Below are 25,136 nucleotides of genomic sequence, written 5' to 3' on the forward strand. Positions count from 1 at the left end.
AAATAAAATACATAATATGAAAATTGATATTATTCATATTTTTCAAACATAATTTGTATTTTTAATTTCATTGTTTTTTTTTTGTTTTTTTTTTTTGTTTTCATTTCACAACGTTATTTCTTTAGTTATACATTTTTAATCAGTTTTTTAAAATAAAAATATATTTTATACATTTGAATTTGTATTTTAAACTTTTTTTTTCACTTATTTACCAAGGTAATATAAATTTATTTAGTACGTACTTAATTTTAATGCTGAAAAATGTATGACGTATGAATTGGTTATATTTCGAAATTTATTTGAAATAAATAGTCAGCATTTTTTAAATAATATAAGTATTTGAAAATTTTTTCTTTAAACTGAAAAATTTGTTTTATTTTATTACTTATTATTAAAAGATATTATCCTAAGATATTTTAAACGTGTGAGTTTGTATGCATGAGATGTATGAGGGTGTATGTATAAATGCCTGAGAATAAAAATTAACGGCTTGGTTTAACGTAAAATATGATAATACTTATAATATTAATAAAATCATTGTTCTTATAAGTAGTACATGTATATTGCTGTCTTATGTGTGTATTATTGTTACATATGCTTAAAAGTTTTTTTACCTGAATGAGTAATCTTTTCTTCAATAAAAATAATTTGGCTGGCTGTATGCAAGTGTAATTTGTAATAATTATACAATTAATACGCAGAATCGGTATGAGGCAGTCAGTATGTCTTATAAATAATTATTTTAACCAATAGATATCTATGTGAAATTTTAGTATCGTATTGATATTACCGACAATTGTACAATATACAATTCGTTATAAATGTAAAAAAGATAGAAAAAAAAATTGAATAAAAAAAAATTTTACCTCTTACATTTAAAATATTTGTAAAATCTACGCAAGTTTTAACTTTCTATTAATATTATACTGATTGTCGAATTACCAACGTTAAGTACTATATCATAATAGTCATCAAATACTTTGACGGACTTTCATTGCCTTGATTTAGTAAATGACCATTGCATCAAAACTTTGATGAACACACTCATATTGTAACTCTACATTCGAGTTAACTATCATCTACTAATGACATCATTAAGCTGACAGCTACAGATTGCCGTGTGTTTGTAAATAAAGATATATTTCTGCATAAAAATAATTGCAATTCAGAAAATATTGCTTTTTTCGTTTAATATTCGAGAATTAATTTTTTTAACGACAAATTTTACTTAATTAGAATAAAATTTCTATAGCACGTTATTTATACTTCATAATACCAATTTCAAATATTAACACATTCGTTGGTAGTACGTAAAATTATATAATGAACGTAATCATTTATTTAATATTAAATCAATAATACAAAAAATAGCAGTTAAGCTTAATAAATAGATTTGAAAATTAAATAGTATATATATATATATATATATATATATATATACATATAAATTGAAATATATGCAGAAATAAATTAAATATATATATATATATATATATATATATATATATGTATGTATGCATACTATTTCCAATAGTAAAAGTATATATTATTTGAAACAACATAAATTTAGTCACTTTATCGCATCTAGTTAATATATTTATATTATTATTTCCTTAAATTACCACAAAATTAATAAAAATCCTTACTAATGATAATTATTCATATTATGTTATTATGTATTATCATTAAATGCATTTATTATTATTGAATTTATTGATTATTATTTATTTCTTTTTTCAATTTAAATTTACTATATCTGTTACTAATTCATTTATTTTCATTAGCCTCATCGACATTTTGTTTATAAGTATTTAAATATTTAGATTCGTACGAGTTCCTTTTTTTTCTTTTCATTATATTCATCAATATTAGTAAGACATGTGACAGTGAAGACGAAATTATAGTCGGTAAGTAAAATTTCTTAAAACAATTTATTAATAAAGTATAATTTCTTACTCTTAAATGTTAAAAGTTTAAACTAAATTGCCATGAGATAATGGTACATTCCAAGGATTTTAATCGTTATGTACGATCGGATGGGTTGCCGTACTATATATTTTGATTCTATCGTTGACATGTCACTTCGACATGGTTGCCTGGAACGAAAATGAGTTAATGGAGTTTAGAAGTTTCGGCCAAGATGACAGAAGGCAGTAAAGGTATATAGATGGTAAAAGAGGCCAACCTTGGATTCCCAATGTTACAAGCAGTTTTGAGCATCTAATAAGATACACTAATAAAATATAAGAATATCGAGTAACTTATTGGTTTTTATTTATGGAATCATTGATTCGCATACATACTTAAAGTATATAAATATTTATTTATAGATATAATAAATTATGTAATATCTATTGATATATTACATATTTTTCGCTGGAGTGAAATTATTTTTATTAATATGTTAATTAGAATGAAAATATTTAACTTATTCATATGTTTGTTGTTAATATTGCAAATGTAAAAGAAAGTCTTTAGTATAGAAAATATAATATAAATGAATCAATTTTTCATTGAATGCGAATATTTTCATCCAATTTGAAATTCCATATTAGGTATATTATATGCATTTATTTATGATAGTCTCTTAAAATTTTGGCTTGACAAACTACCAGCATAAAAGTTTTGAGTGACAGATGCCTATAAATTGAACAGACTATTAATAAATTAAAAGATTTTAAAAGAACTGAAAAATTTTTCATTTAAACGTAGATGGAAAATATTTTCAAAATATAATTTCTATACTCTTTTTGTAGTTTTTAATATAGGCAGAGATAAGATCAAAAAGTATTAATACAACTATACTAATAATAAATAAAAAAATATTTTTAAACATATAATTAATAGCTGTATTTTATTATCGAAGCTATATTATTCAAATAAGTGGTAATCACATATGTGAAAGAGAAGAATTATTTTCATTGTTTTTAAGAATAATATGTGCAAGACAAATTTTAAATGAAAATGTATATCATTTTATATAAATTATTATGTATTACGTGAATCAATGCAGTCGTAAATTTGCAAGTCTCTATGTTCCGTTAACACATTTTCTAAAGTTATCTCTCTTTCTCTGATTCTATTCGCCATCGCAAAGTGTTGATATATAGACATCGCAATATAGTCTCTGTACTCTGGCCTATCGACCGCCCCACATTACCGTTCAACCTGTCTATCTTGGTATGAAACTACGACAAATTGCCCCTCGCACTCTCTCTTGGTACATGCTATATAAATACATACTTTATCATATTTGCATAGATGATGCATATATAATAAAAATGCGTGAGCGTGTGTGCGTGTGTGTGAATTTATGTTTGTATACGGGTATTGTTAATATTAAAATACAAATGCATATATAAACGTTATAATATTTTTATATATTCTTTTTTATTAATAAGCAATGTATGTATATGTGCGCGCGCGTATTTTTATATGGATACCAGTGCAAGTATTAACAATAATGTGGACGTAAATACAGGCGGACGATTGCTAAGGTTGGTACGCATGCACATACAATAGTAGTATACAGACAATGTGAGAAATACATTTAGTTCATGAGAGGTTTGGATCAATCGACTATGATTGGTTCTGGACATCACAACAATCACAATGGCCCCGCATACCGACAATAATAAATGTGTCGTGTGCTCACTGCGGTGAGTCGCTGATAAAAGTATCAGATGTATTTTTTACCGGTATATGATTCTCTTCGTATTTACTAAGAGTAACTATGAATGAAGAGAGATATCTGTGTATTTTAACGCATACGTATACATAAAAATACATGAGCGTGCACACATTCGTTTCCCTAGCCTTGTAATATATATATATATATATATATATATATATAAATATATATATACGCGGGCGCGCGTGTGTGCGCGTGTAGCTACCTATACGGGAACGAGTGTTTCTTCCTTGTACGAGACTTTTGATGGTCCTCCGTATATAGATATATACGTTATATATGTCCTTATTGTTATGCCAGGGATGCTGCCGACGAGCTTTGCTTATGTAGAATGTAGAGAGGACTGGTAGAAATTGCAGAGGATGTCGTTGCTACATCAGACCTAGCTTATTAAAGTTTTTATGTTTCATGAAGCACGTACACTCACTATACCTAATATAAGTTTGTGTACGTGTATATTCCTACATGTCGTAAAAGTGCATATTTGACGGTATACTTCGTGTCGAAAATTATATGTATACTCCAAGAGAATTTGATTGACTGACAGATTTGAAGCTGTTCTTTGCAGTATGTATCTGTTGTTACAGTTACAAGCGATACAATTTAATAACTATAACGATGTACTTCACATTTAAACAAAACATTTATATAGATGAATTCACTGCATAATGTTATATGTAATGGCACGTTCAAAGTTGTAAACGTATTCTGCTTCGTTATGCATCATTATTATTAGATTAGAATAATTTCATTATCAGAGTTTCTAAAATTTCCCTTATTATTTATAAAAAAAATTTAAATTAAAATGAATTGAACGTTCGAGATTTTTTGTTGTCTGTAAAGCAATTGTTTTATTATTTAAAATTATTTAAAAATTGTTTTCCATTCTTTTGACAAGCAACTGTATTTATTAATAATTATTTTATCCATTTAATGTATGTAAATAGAACATTTTTAAATAATATAAACTGAAAAACACTGAAATTGGATCAGTTTCAATAGATACTCATGACTTTCAATCCTAGAGTAACACTGATTTGGAGAAATTAATTTCTACGTTCTACTTTAATACTGTTTTATAAATATTTTAATTAAAAATATACCCATTATATATCATTTTATATTAAAATATTTCAATTTCTGATTAACTACGTAAAATGTAGTACAATAGGTGATAATAATTCAAATGTTTCATATAAATTTATTAATCATTTCTATTTTATCTATATAAAAGGTATGAGAACATGATAAATATATAAGGTATAAACTTTATATATTTAAAAAAATTTACGAAACTTTTATTGAAAAATTGAAAGATAAATGAAAAAAAAAAAATTGTACGAGACTAGATCAACGCTTTTTACAATACTACAAATAGTTTTATTGGAATTATAATGATTGCAACAATAAGTTATGAATGAATGAAAACTAAATTAATGTAAATTTCAGTAAAATAGCTATTTTGAAATTATGGAAAAATCTAAGATAGAGTTAGTGCTTACAACGAAAAATCATATTGCAATCATATAATATATGTATAGTTAAAAATAAACAATCCTAATACAAATCTTAAATATAATAAATAAATAAATTTTATTATATGATAATTTAGTAATGTTATATAATAATATATATAATAATGTTCCAGACTTTTAGTAAATTATTGGATCACCTTTAATACACATAAATGCAGAAGAGTAATTTAGTTTAAAAAAAATATCTTCTATAGTTTTATATAAAGCAATATTCTAATAAAACGTAAGTATTTATTAAATTGTATCGAAAAATGTAAATAAAATGGTAATATAATATTATTCGTACTAGCTATTTATCTAAGCAGCGATAGAGGTTTTACCGATTATAGACTATAAAAGCTCAAAAGAAGTAATAAAACATTGCAATTACAAAGTATTATTAATTATAGTTTAATATTGAAAATATTGATTAAGAGTAATAAATTATCGGTATAAAGAAACGAAAAAAGGATATAAATTGAATAAAACATTGAGTTTCAAATGTCATTTGATTGTATGCGCCCATATACATAGATAACTTGAATGAATTATTCATTTTATTTAATACATACATTATACAAAATAATTAACGAAATTAATTATGTGTTCCATAATATAAATTGTACTCGAAGAAACTCTTTGCTTTTAAAATTTATAAACATTTATATACATAATATTTTATACTTACATTGTAACAGTAAGATCAAGATTGTTAAAATATAATTAGTTATTTTCTCTATAAATTAAATTTATTAATAGTCACTATATTTTAGTAACGTGACTTTACAAGTTAATTTTTATCATTGATAAATAATGCTATTCAGATAATATAATACAGATAGTGTAAAATGAGATATAAAACAAATAAAAATTATATTGAATAGCATAAAATTATTTTACTTATTTTTTTAAGTAACCGTGTTAATTATAGTATTCATATTAAAATTTTGACTTATTACGTAAATTACAAATTTTTTCATTTATAATGTAACCATGTTAGTTTTTTTATTTCACTTAATTTTTCTAAAAATAGCTAAAAATATGTTACTTTTCTTAAATTTAAATCTATCCGCATTAATATTTATATCTTAGTAATGATCTTCCGAAAGATCATTTACATTTAAGTTTTCATATTAAGATTTTATCTGAAGTCTTATTTCAGTGCAATATGCTGTCTATTGTAGTTTGTATGATTTAATTACTTTTAAAATATTAGATCGAGTAATGAGATTTTCTACCTCATTAGCATACTATGTCCGTTATTAGTCATAATTTTCGTTTTGTTTTATCACAAACATTCTTATATGCACTCTAATTTTAGAACATGAACTAATTTTATCTAGACATGGAAAGACAATGATTTTGATTAACAATGTATATTACTTATAATAATTTTTTGTTAACTTCCTTGGAACTGTCATTGTATGGTCATTGTCCATTGTACTATTTAAATTTATTTATAAAAATCGCTCGCTCAATTATTTATTAAAACAAAATACTTATGATTCATTGATATTATAATGATATAGCAAATGATACTTCATACTAATTAGTTACCGTATGTATTTAACAATTATTAAAATATTTTTCTAGAAATGTTTATTGGGATTACTTTTATATTCTTTTTATTTATTACTTTGTACATTTGAAAATGCTCAAATAATATAGTGCCATGATTCAATAGGAGTAATTTTGTATTAAAACATCTTATATACACAACTACATTTTTATAAAAATTTTAATGATAATAAAATTTTTATATTATATTCATTGCATTATTGCTGTAGTATGAGTATTTTGCAATACAATTTGTATACTATAAATGTATTTTGATATATTTTTAAATAATTTATTCATACCATTTAATGTATTTGATTAGCAGAATGTATCGAATAATTATTGTAGGCTATATTAAGGTTATTTTTTATTTCTTCCGTTTTACCTCCCGGGGGATATAAACTTTTACAAATATATTTCAGAACAACTTTCTCTGAAAATAAAGAATAATTTATGATTGAGAAAACTAATTATTCTAACAAATGTATTATTTTGGATTACTAAATTATTAATACAATATTTTGAATATTATAATACATATATATATATATATATATATATATAATATTAATAATTGTATTTTTCAGAATAAATCATTCAATCTGTTAAATGGCATGTTAATTTAATAACAATTCATTCTATAAAAATTTATTACATTTATTTTAATAGTAGTATATTTATATTAGTATAATAGTAGTAGAGTATATTAGATAATTATTTTGTTCGTAATTAAATATCACTAATAATAGTAATTAATCGATGCTGTATGTCAGAATCATCATTTTTATGGAAATACTTCAAATATTAAAATAAAAAAAAATTTCCTTTTATAATACATTATGTAAATCTTTGTCATCGAATAAACAATATACATATATATATATATATATATATATATATATATATATATATTTAGTTATACTACTTTAAATATATAAATTGTGAATGAAAGAAAGTAAAAATGGAGAAGAGAGGAATCCGACCCCAGCGTGAACAAAGTACGGTTCTTAATACATTTACGACTTTCTATTCTCTGTATTCCTTCTCCTGGCTTAAATCTATAGGGACGCAACTTTCGATATAATAAAAAAGTGTAAAGAGAAGAGAAAAGATAGCAAATGTACTTGAACTTCGATTGTATTTGCCGAATTTTTTCAGAAAAAGCCGTAGAAAGAAAAGCAGACACTGAATTGAGTTAGAAAGGTAGTGTCTAAAAGCCAAAAGACAGTAAAAAGAAAAAGATAACTATATCTCTTATTGATTAAAAGTCAAGGCAATATACAATCATATCAGTTGAAAAGAAAATGGAGTTTAAATCTTGTCCTGTATGTTAAGATAGATCGACCCATCAGAAGGTAAATTCAAAATCTTGATATTGGTCTTTCATTAGCTGCATTCCCAATGTAGATAATACTAATACTATAAAATATCAGTATTCTCCATTTTATAGATTTGTGATATTATCGGAAACATTTTCATTTCATTATATTTGTCTTTAGGAAGCGGAAAGTAAAGTGTATGGTTTGTCAACAATAATTGCTACTTTATTATTTATTTTTTTATTTTTATTTTTTTTTCTGACTTTATATTTAAAGTAAAAGTATAAGTCATATAAAATTCTTTTAAATTATAAAATTAAACTAATTAAAAATGTATATAACAAAAAAAGTTAAGAATTATCTCTAAAAATACTGTATTATAATACCTAATCACATATGGAAATATTCTAAGTAATTTAATAAAAATATTATATATATGTATGTGTATGTGTGCTACTCATTAGTCTATAATTGTAAATAATAATATATATTTGTCAATTCATAATTAATATTTCCTTGAATAATAATAAATTTTAATTTTATTTAATTAATATTTTCAATTTATTATATTTAAAATAGAAATTAAAAAAAAAAAATTTTGTTGCTAATGTTCATAAAAATTTACTTATATTAATAAACATATTTAGTAATGTTAAAAATTATTTTTTCAATTGTTCTATTCAATGAAAATCTATAATACCTGTAAATCTTTTTTAAAAATAAATGAAATAATTTGAACAGCAAAGTCTTTGTCAGGATAATACACATATATCTTAACTTACAAAAATAGTTATTATATTCAAATTATTACCTTTTTTTATTTGTGAAAATTTTTGTCTTTACCATAACGTATTTATAAATCTGCATATTAAATAACCAAATAATTAAATTAAGTATTGTTATATTTAATCGGAATAGTAGTACTGTAAGTCAATTTTAGTCATCATCTAACTTTTTCTATCTTTTCAAGATGACATATTTCAAGTGCTAATTCCATTTTAGTTTCTGTATCGATGATTTTCAAATAATTAAAATATTATTTAAACGAATACAAAATTTATATTAAAAATTTTTATAAGATTGAGCTGATGCGAAAGAGATGAATAAATAAATGTTTTAATCGTAATTATTACTATAATTTTTATATAAGCAAAATAAACATAGTAATAATATATTAAGATAAAAGAAATGTTAATAATAGTAATATTTTATTTACCTCTTTCGTATGATTTTTATATGAAGTATTTTAATGTACTGAACATAAACAAATCAATATAAAAAATTAATCTATTCTATAGTATTTTAAAATGGTTTATTAAAACTTTACTAAATATATGTAGAAATTATATAGATTAATTATATTATGATACCTCTATGAATAAATTTTTATAAATTTAAGAAATTGATGTCTAATGACTAATAATACATTTTGACGATAACTAGTATTTTCAATAGCATTATATGCTTTATAATTCATATCTAATTGTGTTTTAAATTATATGTAAATATTAGAAAAAATTATTAGACATAAAAACAAGGTATAAATAATATAATGATATTATTCAAAAATTAGATCACCAACAGTGAATTATTGATTTCCTAAAGAAGTAGGAGTTTAAAGAAGAGAGAAATTCCTATTTCCTGTAGATGTATAATAGGATTTCAATTACAAGATTTAGAAATTTTAAAATTCAGTTAAAATAATTTACAATAAATTTAATTATGAAGAATGCCTACTTATTGGCTTGCTCTAAAATTTTTTTTGGGCCGACAATACATAATTTCATACTACTCATACAAATCGTTGGAGAATTATTAGTGAGTATATTATTAATTTGAGTTCATAACACATTTAATATTATTTATTTATATTAATGAACTTATATGACTTAAGTTAGTTCCGGTAATAATCACTTGACTATTTTCAAAAATATTTGAACACGATTTTTATTTCTTATCGTTGATATAATTTTATCTCATTTATAAGATAAATCAGGAACTGTTAGAATACTTATGATAGAAAAATTATCATAGATATATGCAACAAAGAGGTAATATTATTGTGTATTGTATGTTTTCGTGAATTTTTTTGTTATATTTTTATTGCAATTTTTAAATAAATATTTAATGATATTAGAGTATGTTATAGAAAAGTAATTTTGTACATGATGACGGAGAAAAATTTTTGCAATTGCTTAATGTATTTAATATTAATTAATACTAATTTTGATACATTGAATTTTCTTATTTTAATAATTCATTTTATTAATTTTTACGAAAGAAAAATTCTATAGATGAAACATATATGTACTTTGTAACTCATACAGTAAACAGTTTAATTAAAAAATATTTATTGTGATTAAATTACTCAAAATTTCCATTATTTTAGCTCATTTGATTAAAATTAATATTGAAATAAAAATTGTTACTATTAAGAGCAATATTTCAAATAGTGGTAAAGTGAAATTTAGTCTTTCTTTCTCTCTCTCTCTCTCTCTCTATCTATCTCTCTCTCTCTCTCTCTCTCTCTCTCTCTTTAGTTTCACTCACATATTTTATGAGTGCAAAGAGAAAATCCAAATAAGCTATCACGTAATCGTTCGCATAGTTTATAAAGTACTGCTAAATTTCCTTTACATCTTATAAAGTCGTGAGATAGCTGGTAAAACTTACTGGTAGTGTCACTGGGACGAAAAAGATGGGCAAAAGCACAGTGATTTTACGCAGGAAGAAATTGAACTACTTTTTCTATGTTTGATTGAACATTAGATTTCATCCCTCAGGATTTTTTGAAAATAAAGAAAAAATTCAGCAAAATGCGAGGACACGTATAGGCAAGTAGCCGGTAAGTGAGATGACTCGAAAAGAGAGATGGAGCAAGTAGGATTTTAAGAGTTTTTCTTTCGTGATTCTGTCAGTAGGGAGAGAATGGAGTGGATGGAGGAAGTTTAAGAGAAAATTGCCGAACTTTTTCAAACGAATGGTATCCAAGTTTAATATGTTCTTTTAGCGATTAAGAGGGCATCAAGATATTTACACGCGATGAAAATCTGTTGCATCTGCAGAAATGATAAGAAAGCTAATATCTATTATCAAATAGTTCTTATCTATATTGGAAAGGTCCAGTATAGAGTGCGAACAAGAGCTTTTCATTATTTTATATAATCAATAAAAGTTTATTTAAATTTTATTGATTATTTTTTCTTTTAATATTATTATTAATTTTTCTTTCCTTTAAAGTTCAAATATTTCTGAAATAAGAATTCAAATGTCTGATATTTCAAAGTAAATGAAAGTATTCAAAATTAGATTAACGCGTATACTATTTTTCTTTTATATATTATTTTATCATGAATAAATATCAAGCGTCAAAAATATTTTTGACATGTTAGTGATATTTTTTCATAGGTAAACTAAAAATATAGATTAAGTATAGCAAATAAATCGGATAGCATTACTTATTTGCAATTTAAATATTTTTACATCAGTTTTTTATTGCAAATTTAACTCGGATAAAGCTTATGGAAAATCAGTAAATAAATTAAAAATAAGAAAAAAATAATAAATGAGTAAATAATCACTAGGTAGTTTAATTTTTATTGGCTCAATTTATGTGGTATATTTTTGTACTATTTTATGTAAACAAAGAGTTTGATTGACCCTAGGATAATTATTTTGAGATGCGTGCTGAATAAATTTTAATAATAAGAATATCGATCAATATTACTGATAAATATTAATTATACATAGATCCAAATAATGAAGAAAAATTTTAACTTTAAAGAAACCGAGGGCAATAACAAATAAAAATGTCTAATAGGAAAAATATACAAATTGTTAAATATTTGTAGAAGAGCTTTTATGTCACTAGATTCCTTTCATAATTTATAGATATTACGAAATCATTCATGATTAAATTTGAATTATTTAATTTTTTTCCTTTTCAATAATATTTCAATAATACTATTTTGAAAATATATTATCATTTCTATTATTTTAAGCTTATATAAAATGTTTACATATTTATTCACGAATTTTATATGTAGAATGAAGTTTATATTGAAACTTCCAAATTAATATAGTCATATACTTTGTTAAATGGCATAATTTTAGTCGACTGATTTTATGGAAAATAGTTTTAGGTCAGTATAATACTAATATCATCAAAGATATAACAAAATTGTAGCAAAATGTTTTTGATAAACTTTACCTACACTCAAATCAGAACATAAAAGCTTTACATAATGCAATTATTTTCTGAACAAAATTTTAATACTTTATAGTATTAAATGCTGAATTTTTAAGTTATCTAAAAGAAGCAAACAATTATTTGTAAAAAAAAATGATACCCTAAATTCATTATATTAATATAAAATGCTTTAATATATATATATATATATATATATATTTTATCATCATTATGATGTTGGTATGATTTTTTTTACAAATAATTGTTAATATATATATATATATAATATAAATATGCTTGTATTTTTAATATAACAATTTCCAGCTTTATTTGCAATTTCTACTACGATACCTCAAACATTTTAGACAACTTCGGCCATAGTTTGCTTAGTATAGACCATTCTTTCCTACATACTCGCATATCGAGAATCGATAAAGCGATTTTCCCTGTATAAGTGTATATACATAGCGGAAGCTAAAAAAACTCCCAACGAATATTTGCCCGCACAAATGTAAAGGCCCAAAGAACAAAAAGGGCAAATGGAAAAAATTATTAAAAGAAGAACGATTAATTTGATATATTTGTTATCTACAGGAAATTGTTAGATATTCAAGTACAACGCTTATATAAATGAAATTTCTTTATAATATATGATTGTATGTGTTGTATAAACCACCGACCTTCTATATTCTGTAATGAGATATTAATGTGTTTTTTATTGATTACACTCTATTTTATCTATTTGATCATCAGTAAGTGTGCGCGTATATGCAATCAAATTTGAGAAAATACGGTTGAACGACCTTTGTCGTTTAGAGAAAAATATACTGTCTGCAACAAGTCAGGAGTATTTAAATGCAAATTGAATTTAAGAACAGAATTTGAGAGAAACTCCAAATAAATGAAGAATGATTTGAAAGGTGTTTTAAACACAAAAGGGAATTTCACATGTATTACATGCTGAATACCATATATATATATTCGAGTAAATAACGATATTTCTTCTCAGATATGATACGACTGTAATGAAATTTTGTAAAAAATAAAGTTAAAATCAGATAACTGTGGATTTCATATAAAAAGATTTGCCTTTAAGGAGAATTTCATTTCAATATACAAGTTCTCCAATATAATACTTATGATGTATATGTGCGTATGCACATGTGTATACACAACATCAATAATCTATAGTATACGTCAATAAGTCTAGTAGATAACATGTATATTTTACAATTTACCATTTTTTTTATGTTAAAATTAATAATATTTATTAGCTACAAAAGCTTGTAATTTTAATTAAAAAATTATCAAACAGCAGAGGTAAAATTTTTTCGATTAATTGATATTCTTAAAATAAAAAGTAGTTTAATATCCGAAAATATGTATCGAACTATATTGTACTAAAAATTTGTTTATTAAATTTATAATCAATTTGTATTTTAAACATTTAGTAAAATATGTTTATCTTTACATGATTTATCCATTCATGGTTTATATAAATGATGTTTTGAAAGATTTTATTTAAATTTAAAAATTTGCAAATCATTTTGGTAATATACCTACTGATCGTATCACTTAAAATATCATGTAATTACAAATACTATATTTCATAATTTAGTTTAAAAACAAAGTATTTAAAAAAGATATCAATAATTAAATATTATTTTAAGTGAGTACATCTTTTTTTAGAAACTTAACCTCCAGATTGTATAAATATTATCAGATGTTACTGAAAATTATAAACATCAGATCCACATTTTTTTTACGTAAACATTTGTTACGCACATAAACGTTATATGAGTAGAATAGAGTTGCTTGGTCGATCCGATTGATGAAATAAAAACAGAAGTAAAAAAAACATAAGCATTTGAGGTAAAAAAAAGTAGTCTGAAGAATGAAAGAACAATTTTGTCTAGTGCTATTTCAATTTTTCATAAAAATATAAGATTTATTTAATTATATTTCAGCATTACTGAAAGACACGACTAAGGACAGCTTTTAATTAAGACTATGTGAAATGAAAAGAAAAGAAAAAGGATATTATAGTATACGAAGACTATTTGAGTTATGCTCGTGAAAATTATTCCTATGACAAGAGAATAAACGTGATGAGATCTGCAACACATTGGACACAGAATTATACGCATGTATTCACACGTCCGCGGGATTTAAACGAATGATAATGCAAAAAATTTGCATGATATTCTCTGGTCTATATATATATATATATATATATATATATATATAGCATATACACATATATGCGTAATACGTTATGCGTTAGATCCAGTTTATATATATATATATATATATATATATATATATATCTCATGGCTACAAGTGCTGGTTTCTTTGATAAGAATGATACAAAAGGTCTGCTTTATTCTTATTGAACCATATTTTTATTTCTAACTAACGCTACTCTTTTTTTTTACTATCTCCCTGAATGAAACTCAATTATTTTTGTTCTAACACGTTTAGTTATTCACATAATCAAGATATTATTTATTTCATTTTACTTTACTTTGACTCATTGTATAAATCCTTTATTTTTAATTTAAACAATACATCGCATCTATTCTATAAATTTTAATAAGTTATATTTATATAATATATATAAATAAAAAACTATAAAACTAAAAAAGATTATTATATTAATAGCGATAACATGCAAGATATTATCACTACAATATTTAAATTTCCTTAAATTGAAACATCTCATTGCAGTCAAAATTATTAAAAATGATTATATCCTGTCGAATAGATTTACTCTTTAGCAAATTGTGTTATTCATTGATTTAGGGAAAATTCTATATAATCTACTAAATTATATATCATTTTGCATGTACCATTTTTGTTTCATTATATGTGTTGTAATAATAGCAACATTTTCATTAATAAAAATTACATATTTTTAATCGACTTTTATGGTAATATGTAAAGAAATATATATTTTGTTTTGTTATTAATATAAAAAATAAAAATTTAAAAAAACATAATGAGATGGATTTGTTAAAAAAAACTATTATTAGTTTTATTAGTGATTTTTTTTGGTACATTGATTTCATTTAAAAATGGCTTTGCCCTAGCTTATTATTTATTGATATTTTAATTCATGTTAATGCATATGTAAGTGTTTTCTAAATCATTTATACAATAAGATAGAATTTGCTTTAAAAAAAAAAGAGTCTTTATTTGTGGATTGCAAAAAATATCTTCAATCAAATTTTTCAAAAAAATACATTAATAATTTCAATATTACTTTTATAAAATAAATCTTTTAATATTTAATTGAATAAATTTAAATTTAGAAATGAATGATTTTATTCAAATAATTAATTTTTTTTTTATATAACACATCCTGAAATATTGTAAATAATTAATAATTTTACTCTATTTTTCTTTTTACATTAAAAATTAATTTGCACATTGATTTTTTCTAGCGGATAATTTAGTAATGTTATTAATTATTTATTTTATCTCTATATATTATGTAACAATTTTTATATGAATAATATATAAAAGTTATTTTATACATAACAAGTATATAATAAGTAAATTTTTAATATTGTATAATTTATTATTTACATATCATTGATATTTTATAAATAAATATTTATGAAAGATTCGGAATAAATTTATAGATTAATGGTTCGAAGTAACTTCAATGATTGATAGAATAGCGCATAAATATTTCATTTGCCTGATTAAACCATCATTTGCGTTATATTACGTGCATTACTTAAAAAAAAAATAAAAATAAATTGGTTAAATGAGTAAAGGGCTTGAAAATAAAATAATATTAACTAAATCAAGATAAGAAATCGTACAATTTAATATTGAAAATTTCAGTAAAATTGATATTTGGTTATATTTATAAATATTTTATTTATTTTTGTATTTAAAATAATTTAAAAGTTAAATTGAAAAGAATGATACATCGTATATGACATCCATTTACAAAAGCAGATGCCTGGCTCAATATTAAACCACATCTGTATTTTTGCACAATAATCCCATTATAATATCGATATAAATATATGTATTTCGAGTTTGTAGACTTCTTACTTTCCTAATCAATGTCTTAGGAAAAATGTGAGGTAATGATGGATTACACAAAGGTAAATATCATGTGAAAGGAAAATGAAATAATAGCATTCATCGTTTATATTTACTTCCCGATAGAGTACAATACTGTACTTAATGAGTAAGCTTTTGGCTTTATTTTCTCCTCATGTATAATATCTCTGAACATATATATAAAAGAAGAGAAATGAGAAAAGAGATATGGCAAAGGGTGAAAGCATTACAGCCAGCGGCGATGTCGGCATTACTTTGAAATAATACCTCAGTCCTAGAAAGATCCATTTATCGGAAGTCAATTTTCCAAGAGTCCATTCGTATATATTATACTCTTTCATTCTATCTTCCTTCTTCCCCTACCCCTAATATCGTGCACCCCGTTATTCCTTCTCTCTCTCTCTCTCTCTCTCTCTCTCTCTTGCCATATTTCTCACAGATATAGGTACCAATACATTTATACACCACAATCGCAAAGCCATTTATGCGTATACACATATAAATATCCCCCTAGTACACATACCCTTATGCATTCGTACATATTAAAAAATTATCTCTCTATCTGACTATTTCTGACTTTATCTACTACCACTCCTTTCTACATTTCTTCTTTTTCTCTAAATCATGTTGTACATAAGAACAAATAAAGAATCTTTTTTAAATTTCGTTCACGGGATCGAGAGGATTATTAAACATATAAGGTAACGTTGAGATTCTAATGCAACAAAGTTGATAGAAGATTTAAATATTATTCAAAAGGAATAATTCCTGTAAAATTTATTTAATAGAAAAATAATAAATGAATCATATTATATTGCAAACATAGGAAATAATTTATATTTTAAATTAAATAATTATATAAATAAATCTGGTTATTTCCTTGGATTTATGTATGTTCAATAATTTTACTGCTTTATACATTCTCTTAACATAAAAGTTCTTTGTTTTCTACATAAATAATATGTAAAATTAACTTCAATATTTTATTAACTTTTTATGTCATTTTTCATATATATTCATGCATAATAAAATATACAATATGTAATAAAAACATTAAAACAGAGTTAGAATTTTAGAAAAAAATTCAACGCAATAATAAATTAAGATATCTTTTAACTGTTGAGACTATATAAAAATTTACGTAAAATTGCTGGAAAATTCAATGAGTACTAGACTGAAAATATTTAGAATATTCTTACGTATACAAGATAATGAAATACTTCAATGAGAAAGAAAATGAAACTTTAAATAGAGACCAGGAAAGTGATGGGAAATATTTCACGATGTAGGGACAAATTACGTGAGTAAATGTCAAAAAAAAAAAAAAATTAAAAATAGCCAATGAAATTGTACTAAAACAGTAGTACGCGTTTCTTTATAAAAATAAAAAGAAAAATGCAAAATGATTCCTTATTGTGAACAAAGATTAAAAGATATCATAATAGACGAACTTCCATTCTACTCAGTTAAGACAAGGACGATATTTCGGAAGTAATCCAGTGAAAGCTATAATACATGGCAGCGAATCGATGCTGCGGAGACGGGAAGAAAGCCAAGTTTCTCCATACCAAATGATACAAAATAATTTCTTTTTACCGAGCATTACATTTACGATATCCAACTTCACACGGCGCTATGCACCCACATAAGTTTTCTTGGTATTCTTACGCTAAATTTTATTTCAATTTTCTTTGAAAGATAACAATTTTAAAGATGAATCGAAAGAGAGAGAGAGAGAGAGAGAGAGAGAGAGAGAAATAGGCTTTACATGCTTTTATTTATTTTCGCTAATGCATTTATAAAAGCAGTTGAATTGTAAGTTTAAGTTTTTGGATATACATTTTCTTAATATTCCAACATTTTATAATACAATGCATGAATATAAATTATATATGAAATTATATATATATATGCATATTATTATATATGAATATAAATTATATATAAATTATATATGAATATAAATTATATATAAATTATATATGAAATAAAATATATTAAATAAATCGAAGTAAAAAAATGTTTCTGCCACAAACACACACACACACACACACACACACACACACACACAAACACATTTAATTAATTTGAGAACAAAATATTATATTATTGAAAATAGATTGAAAATACTTCTTGCTTTAAAAATTTAAATTTCTATAAAATATTGGAAATCATATATTTTTTTAAACAATAATATGATTAAGAAGATTTAACAGAAATTATTTAATCGAAGGTTAACGAAATTGTTTACGGAAATATTATTAATTCAACATTCGTATGACAGAATAAAGAGAGAAAAAAGAATATGGAAAATACGATGAGGTAAATAAGTATAAACTCGATTTCAAATGTAATTATTTTTTTGTTCTTCTCTTGTTTTTAAATACACATGCATATATTTACTTAACTAAGTACTACATTTTCGCTCATTAATTCATCAGAATGTGAAATAATTGTACATTGTCATGCATTCTTAATCAGTGCATTAAACAGAAAATATTAAGGTATTATTATACTCTTATATTTCGGAGCTAAGTAGTATGTAAGTTAGAAAATCATTAAAATATTTTTAATTATTATTTTCACAACTGGTTTAATTTTATGAAAAAATTATATATTTATATAATTTTCTACATATAAATGTAGATATATATATAAAAATTACATTCAGTTTCAATTGGAAGTATCAACGATATACTTTAGAATTCCCAAGGAAAATATTTATCAGGTGAAATAAAATTTTATTGTAAAAATTTATTAAGCGATCCTTGTAATATATAAAATGATACGTGAAATTACCTTTCCATGCAGATTATTCGAGCTACAAATGTCTAGTACATATATACTAGATATGTGACTTGCACTCAATATACATAGTAGATAGAATAAAGGATAAACCTGATAATATTTGCAATGCGTTAAAGGGGGGAGGGGTAGGAGACAAAGGATTCACGATCATATTCTGTATAGAGGATATGCTCAATTTTTAGGGAAGAGTGAAACCAGTAATTAATCCTAGTGGAGAAGAAGCACGAATCTCGTCGAATCTCGATCGTCACATGGTAATGAAATCGGCACCGACAATGACAAAAGAACATAGAGGCCAAGTATCGGAGCATGGCTTTAGGCCATTAGACTAAATTACTGTTTGAGGGGTATAAAGGGGGGTACAAAGCGCAGCCGTTGAGGAGGTAAAGATGATTATACTAAAGGTGATTATACCAGTTTCTGTGCCAGAATGCAGAAGAGAGTTTAACGAGAGAACTCGATGTAATGCCAAAACTCGAGTAAGAATTGCTAGGAGAAGTAAGCTCGCATTAGTATTTGCGTGATTATAGTCCATGCTTCTATACATGAAAGCGGTTGAAGTTTATTTAATGCACATCTGAGATATTGGTAATTTAATTCCTGATCTTCATCGCAGTGCTCGAGATATTTGATACCTTCAGTCACCTGAATAAACCTACCAATTTCACAATACTGTACAAATACAATAATGTATTTTCTGAAATAAATCTAAAAGTTAATAATAGAGAGATTCCCTTTTTTTTCTATATAAAGCAATATATTTTAGTAAAATTTAAAAATTATATGATAAAAAATATCAAACTCTTGTTTAAAAAAAAGTAAATCTTATTCGCGTTTCTGCGATATTATTAATTACTTATAATTTCTTTCAAAACGAAATAAATATTTTTTAAATAATTCCAATATTAATATTTCTTATACGAGCATTTTAATTGATTTACTTATTATTTCTCTATGTAAATAATCGATTATTTATTATAAATTTATAGCATTAAATTAATTTACGCAAAGTGATAATTACTTTTGAATACTATAACAATGTAATAAAAAAAAAAAAAAATAAAAAAAAAATAAATAAATAAGACTTTCAATGATTTGAAATTAGCATGAAATAATTATTAGTTTGATATGCAATAAAAATACATAAATTTTCAAGAATTCAAATAGCCTAATATTTTTTGTATAGATTTCATAAAATTGAAAGATAAATTGTCAATAAATAGAATGAAAATAATATATTCATTAAAATAAAAAATTACAAAAATGATAATTCATTCTTAGATGTTGATACAAGCATATTTTTCAAGATTTAATTTTTTACTGAATTAGAATACACTCATCGCTAATCAACTTATCAATTATCACTTTACATTACTAGCTCAGATCCAAATTCAATTAGTAAAAACTAACAGATTAATTAGCATAAAATTTGAATAAATTTAACAATCAGATTAACTAAAATTATTATTAATAACTATATAAAAGGTAATTCAAATGTTTATTAGATTATTTAATGTATAAAAATACTATTAGCTAATAAAGTATGTGTAAATTAAATTCTTTCATTGGAAATAGGATAGAAAATTATTGATATAAATTGAATAATAATATACTATGGAGAATAATCAATCAGACGAGTTCTACATTCACGATAACTTGAATGAATAGAATAATTCACCTTGTTATCTTATTTAATTTAATCGTCGGATGTATTGTCACATTTTTAGGAATAAATATTACATAGATAACTTTGAATGATATAAGATAAAATACTAGTGCATGTAAATGAACTGATTTTACTTGAAGATAGTAAGTAAATTGGGTTTAAAGATGAACAATTTCAAGAGGACAAATATAAAGGAGATATACAAATATTATGTTAAAATTACTTATTAAACACAGCAATATAAATGTTTTTACTTATTTATTACAAATGGAGTTGGATAGGGAAACAGTTCAATAATATGTAGAATAATTTCAACAGAAGAATCATAATGGAAAAGTAACAATAGCAATTATTAAAAATTTTCATATTTTTGTATTATAAAGATCAATTAAATGTTCGCTTTAATAAAATAACAGAACATATACATTGAAATGGTACTTTTATTAACTTCGCTTTAACGAAGAAATATGACATAAAATTTCAATTTTACGATTTAATTACGTGCAATAATTTTCAACTGACGAAACACGGATTGCAAAATTAGGATATAAGAGAGTAGCACTGCATCAATGTCACACAAGGTAGTCCGTGTTTATCATCAACACTGTGATCAATGAAATTTTATTCAAGCGAATTTACAATGAGAGAGAAAAATATCTCAGAAAAATCACTCTCCCAACAGTTTTTATTCCTTTGGCGAGTTATGTAGCTATGAATATAAGCTATGCATAAATATTCCTAAGCTCTTTCCCCTTTGCATGAATTGTGTGATCCAAGGCTGTCACGCGACATAGGATGTAAGTACATTAAACCGGATGTATTAGCTATATTTTATGTTACTTCTATGAAGTTATAGTATCTAGGGATTTTTCATGTTTGATTTAGTGCGAACCTATCATGTACTGTCGCGTACATCTTTTTCAACAGCAAAATGCCCTTAACATTAAATTTCTGTTGTAAAATAGAAACTGCATTATGACACTAGAAGCACTTAGAAAGTTTATACTTACATGGATGAGCAGCGATAAGTTGCAATATTTCATAAAACAGTACATAAAGTAGAACATTATTATAATGAATGAAACAAATTTATATAATGAATATTACAGATTAAAGAAGAAAATTAATATAATAAAATAATTCAATATTACCGACTAATGTCTTCAATTTTTTTTATACCACATATAATGCGTTATTCAATATTAAAGTTATAAATAGAGATCTTATTGTAAAATACGTCAAATTCTAAGAAAAAATATTTTCCTTAATATTAGTTAATAGTATATCAAATAATATAATTATTTTGAGTAACTTAATCATTTTGTTTTACTAAGTATTTTATTAGTTATATAAGAGAATTTATTGAATATTTTTTTAGAATCAATAGATTTATTTTTCTTATAGTTGAAAAATATTTAATATTATCTTGTTTTTATTTTTAATTTGGCTTATAGGTAAGTTCTAGAAATATCATTGGCTATTTAATGATTAATAAAATACTAGACTCCTTACATTTTTAGAAATTTGTAAATTTAATACATAAGGAAAAAAAATGTACCTGATTCTTACGGCAAATAGAGTGAAATTAAACAAGTGGAACTCACCTGCAACAAAAAAGAAAACATAAATTTATATATATGATTACAAATTAAAATATAAACTTTAACCAATCAAAATTTTATAATGTGCATTAAATATTGTTATAAAAATATGTAAAAATTTGCGTATCGTGATATGATTTTCCATAATATAAAATACTTTTTAATTATCCATAAAATTTTGGTGAGATTATATGGTAGTTCGTGAGAATGTGAAGGCGAGTGAATATTAATATACAATAAAGTCAAGAGAGACGAAACAATAGCAAAGGGGCAATAAATAAGTATACTACTTGAAATCTGTCTAAACAAATAAATTAAATTAAATTGTACGCTCGCATTTATCTTGGTCGTTATTTTTCAAACAATAATTACATTAATGGAAATTTTATGTAACGTATGATGACTAATATTAATAAGAATTAATTTATCGCTACCGCCATGTTAAAACTGTACGATGCTGGCGTTAATGCGCAATGAAGTGGACGGGGTTGGAGTAGTTGGACTCGGTATTGATGAGCACGAACGAGAAGAAGAGAACGTAAGGAGAAATATGAAGGAATGTAAGTTCCACAATGTCAGGGTCGAATTGATAATAGAGGCAAAGGTCAAAGGACCTCGTGGATTTCATTTACAGATGGGTATATTACAGATGGGTTGCTTTGCCGACAAAGATTGTATAGATGTAATGCAGCTAAAGGAGTCAGACAAAAATGAGTTTGCGCATTGCACAGCAAGATAAAGGACGAGTTCTATTCACTTTGCAAATGGGCTTCTCAAGATATCCTAATGCTTAGTTTGTGTCGGGCATATGTCCATTTGATGGAATTGGAATGGCTTCTCGCGTTATGGCGATTATTTTAACGATACTGTTAGCATATCCTTTGGATTTGTAACGGTCAAAGATAATATTTAGATTTTTAACTGCCTTATCTCATATTTAGCATTACAATTTTCATGAATTTTGTGTTTGAAAATAAACACTTGATGTTTTAGGCTTTCCCCTGTATTAGGTCGATTTATATTATGTAATAACATACAGTAACACTCTTGATTAAAATTGTAATGAAAATATCATATAATTGACAGCATAATACGATTATTCTGAACTATAAATAAAAATTTGTCTATTAGTGAAACATATCGTTTATAATTGTAAGTAAAGAATGCCTTTGTAATCTATAATTTTTTATAAATTGAGTTTGCAGACCAGAGATATTTGCAAATAATTATTCGCTTTCCAATATTTTCTATTATTTATTGTAATCGAAAAACTAGAATATAAATATTATTAAAAATGAATTACATAGTATTAACTTAATTTCATTCAACTTTGTATCCAGAGCTTCAGAAATTTAACAAAAAACTTTTTATTTTATTTAATTTATAAATTTCTGTACGCATAATAATAGAAAAGTATATTCATAAATGAGTGTAATAATAATTTATATAATTTATGTAATAATTAATTTGAAAAATTTGATATCCATTGATTAATTTTTAAGTATAGCAAGTGTTATTGTCAAAGAATATAATTTTGACGTAAAATTTAAGCATATTGGAGTCGATTATTCATATATTTTTATATAAATTATATCAATTCAATCATTTATTTTTAAGTAATTTTCAAGTAATTTTTGCATTTTTGCTCATATTTTTTTTTTAGATTGGTAAATAATGTTTATATTAATAAATATATTTCAAATATTTAAATTTATATTTAATATTTCATGCACAACAGTATTATAATCTTTGAAATATGCAATCTTAAATCATTTCAAAACACTTAATATAAGTAAATCTTACTATTTCTATAGTTGATAAAATGTTATAATTATACACAACGATATTACGTGGATTAAAGTAAATTTTGTAATGTAATAATTTTTTAATATATTCTGCTGAACACTAATTAGTAGTATTAGGTACCAACGAGTACTTAATAATCAAAGTATACGATTTATTATACTTACTCTATTAATTTAATTAACGTTTGATTAAATTATTATAATAATGATTTTATCATCATATAATTTTTTAATATATACATTTACGGAATTTTTTTTTATTTTCTTTTTTAAACAATAATGCAAACTATTTTTAATTTTTTTAATTTCGATATATCTGTATTTGATGGTTCATATTCTTATATTTAGAATTATAACAAATACAAAATCTACTATTATTTATGAAAGCCTTTGTAACTACTATCGATCTTTTCTAATTGCAAATCAAACATATTTTTAAATAATAATGTTTCTGAATATGTCAGGTGACTGTAGAAATAGAAATTAATTTTGATTGTATGTTTCTAAAATACTTTTGGAACCTCAAGCTCTTCAATTTCGTTATAATTTTCTAAATCCCTATCTTTCGATTTAAAATAAAAACTTAATACTATTTCATTATTTTTGTTATAAATTAAATACAAACAAAATTATTGATTTATCTCGTACATGAACCTGTATACATAGTAATATGAACTTAAATTTCAAAAGCTGTTAAGGAAAATTTTTTGTACACATTATTAAACTATTAAATTAGAGTTATAAAATACACTAATTAAATTACTATTTAAATTTGTCTAATTGTTTTTTTCAAAATGCAATTATTAAAATTTTTTATTCATAATTCTAGAGTTTAATTCTTTTCTATTTATTTATAAATTTAAAATTTTTTATACTACGTTAGAAATGATAATATCAGTGATATTA

The sequence above is a fragment of the Ceratosolen solmsi genome, unplaced genomic scaffold, assembly GCF_000503995.2.
Source record: "Ceratosolen solmsi marchali unplaced genomic scaffold, CerSol_1.0 scaffold14, whole genome shotgun sequence".
Taxonomy (NCBI): Eukaryota; Metazoa; Arthropoda; class Insecta; order Hymenoptera; family Agaonidae; genus Ceratosolen; species Ceratosolen solmsi.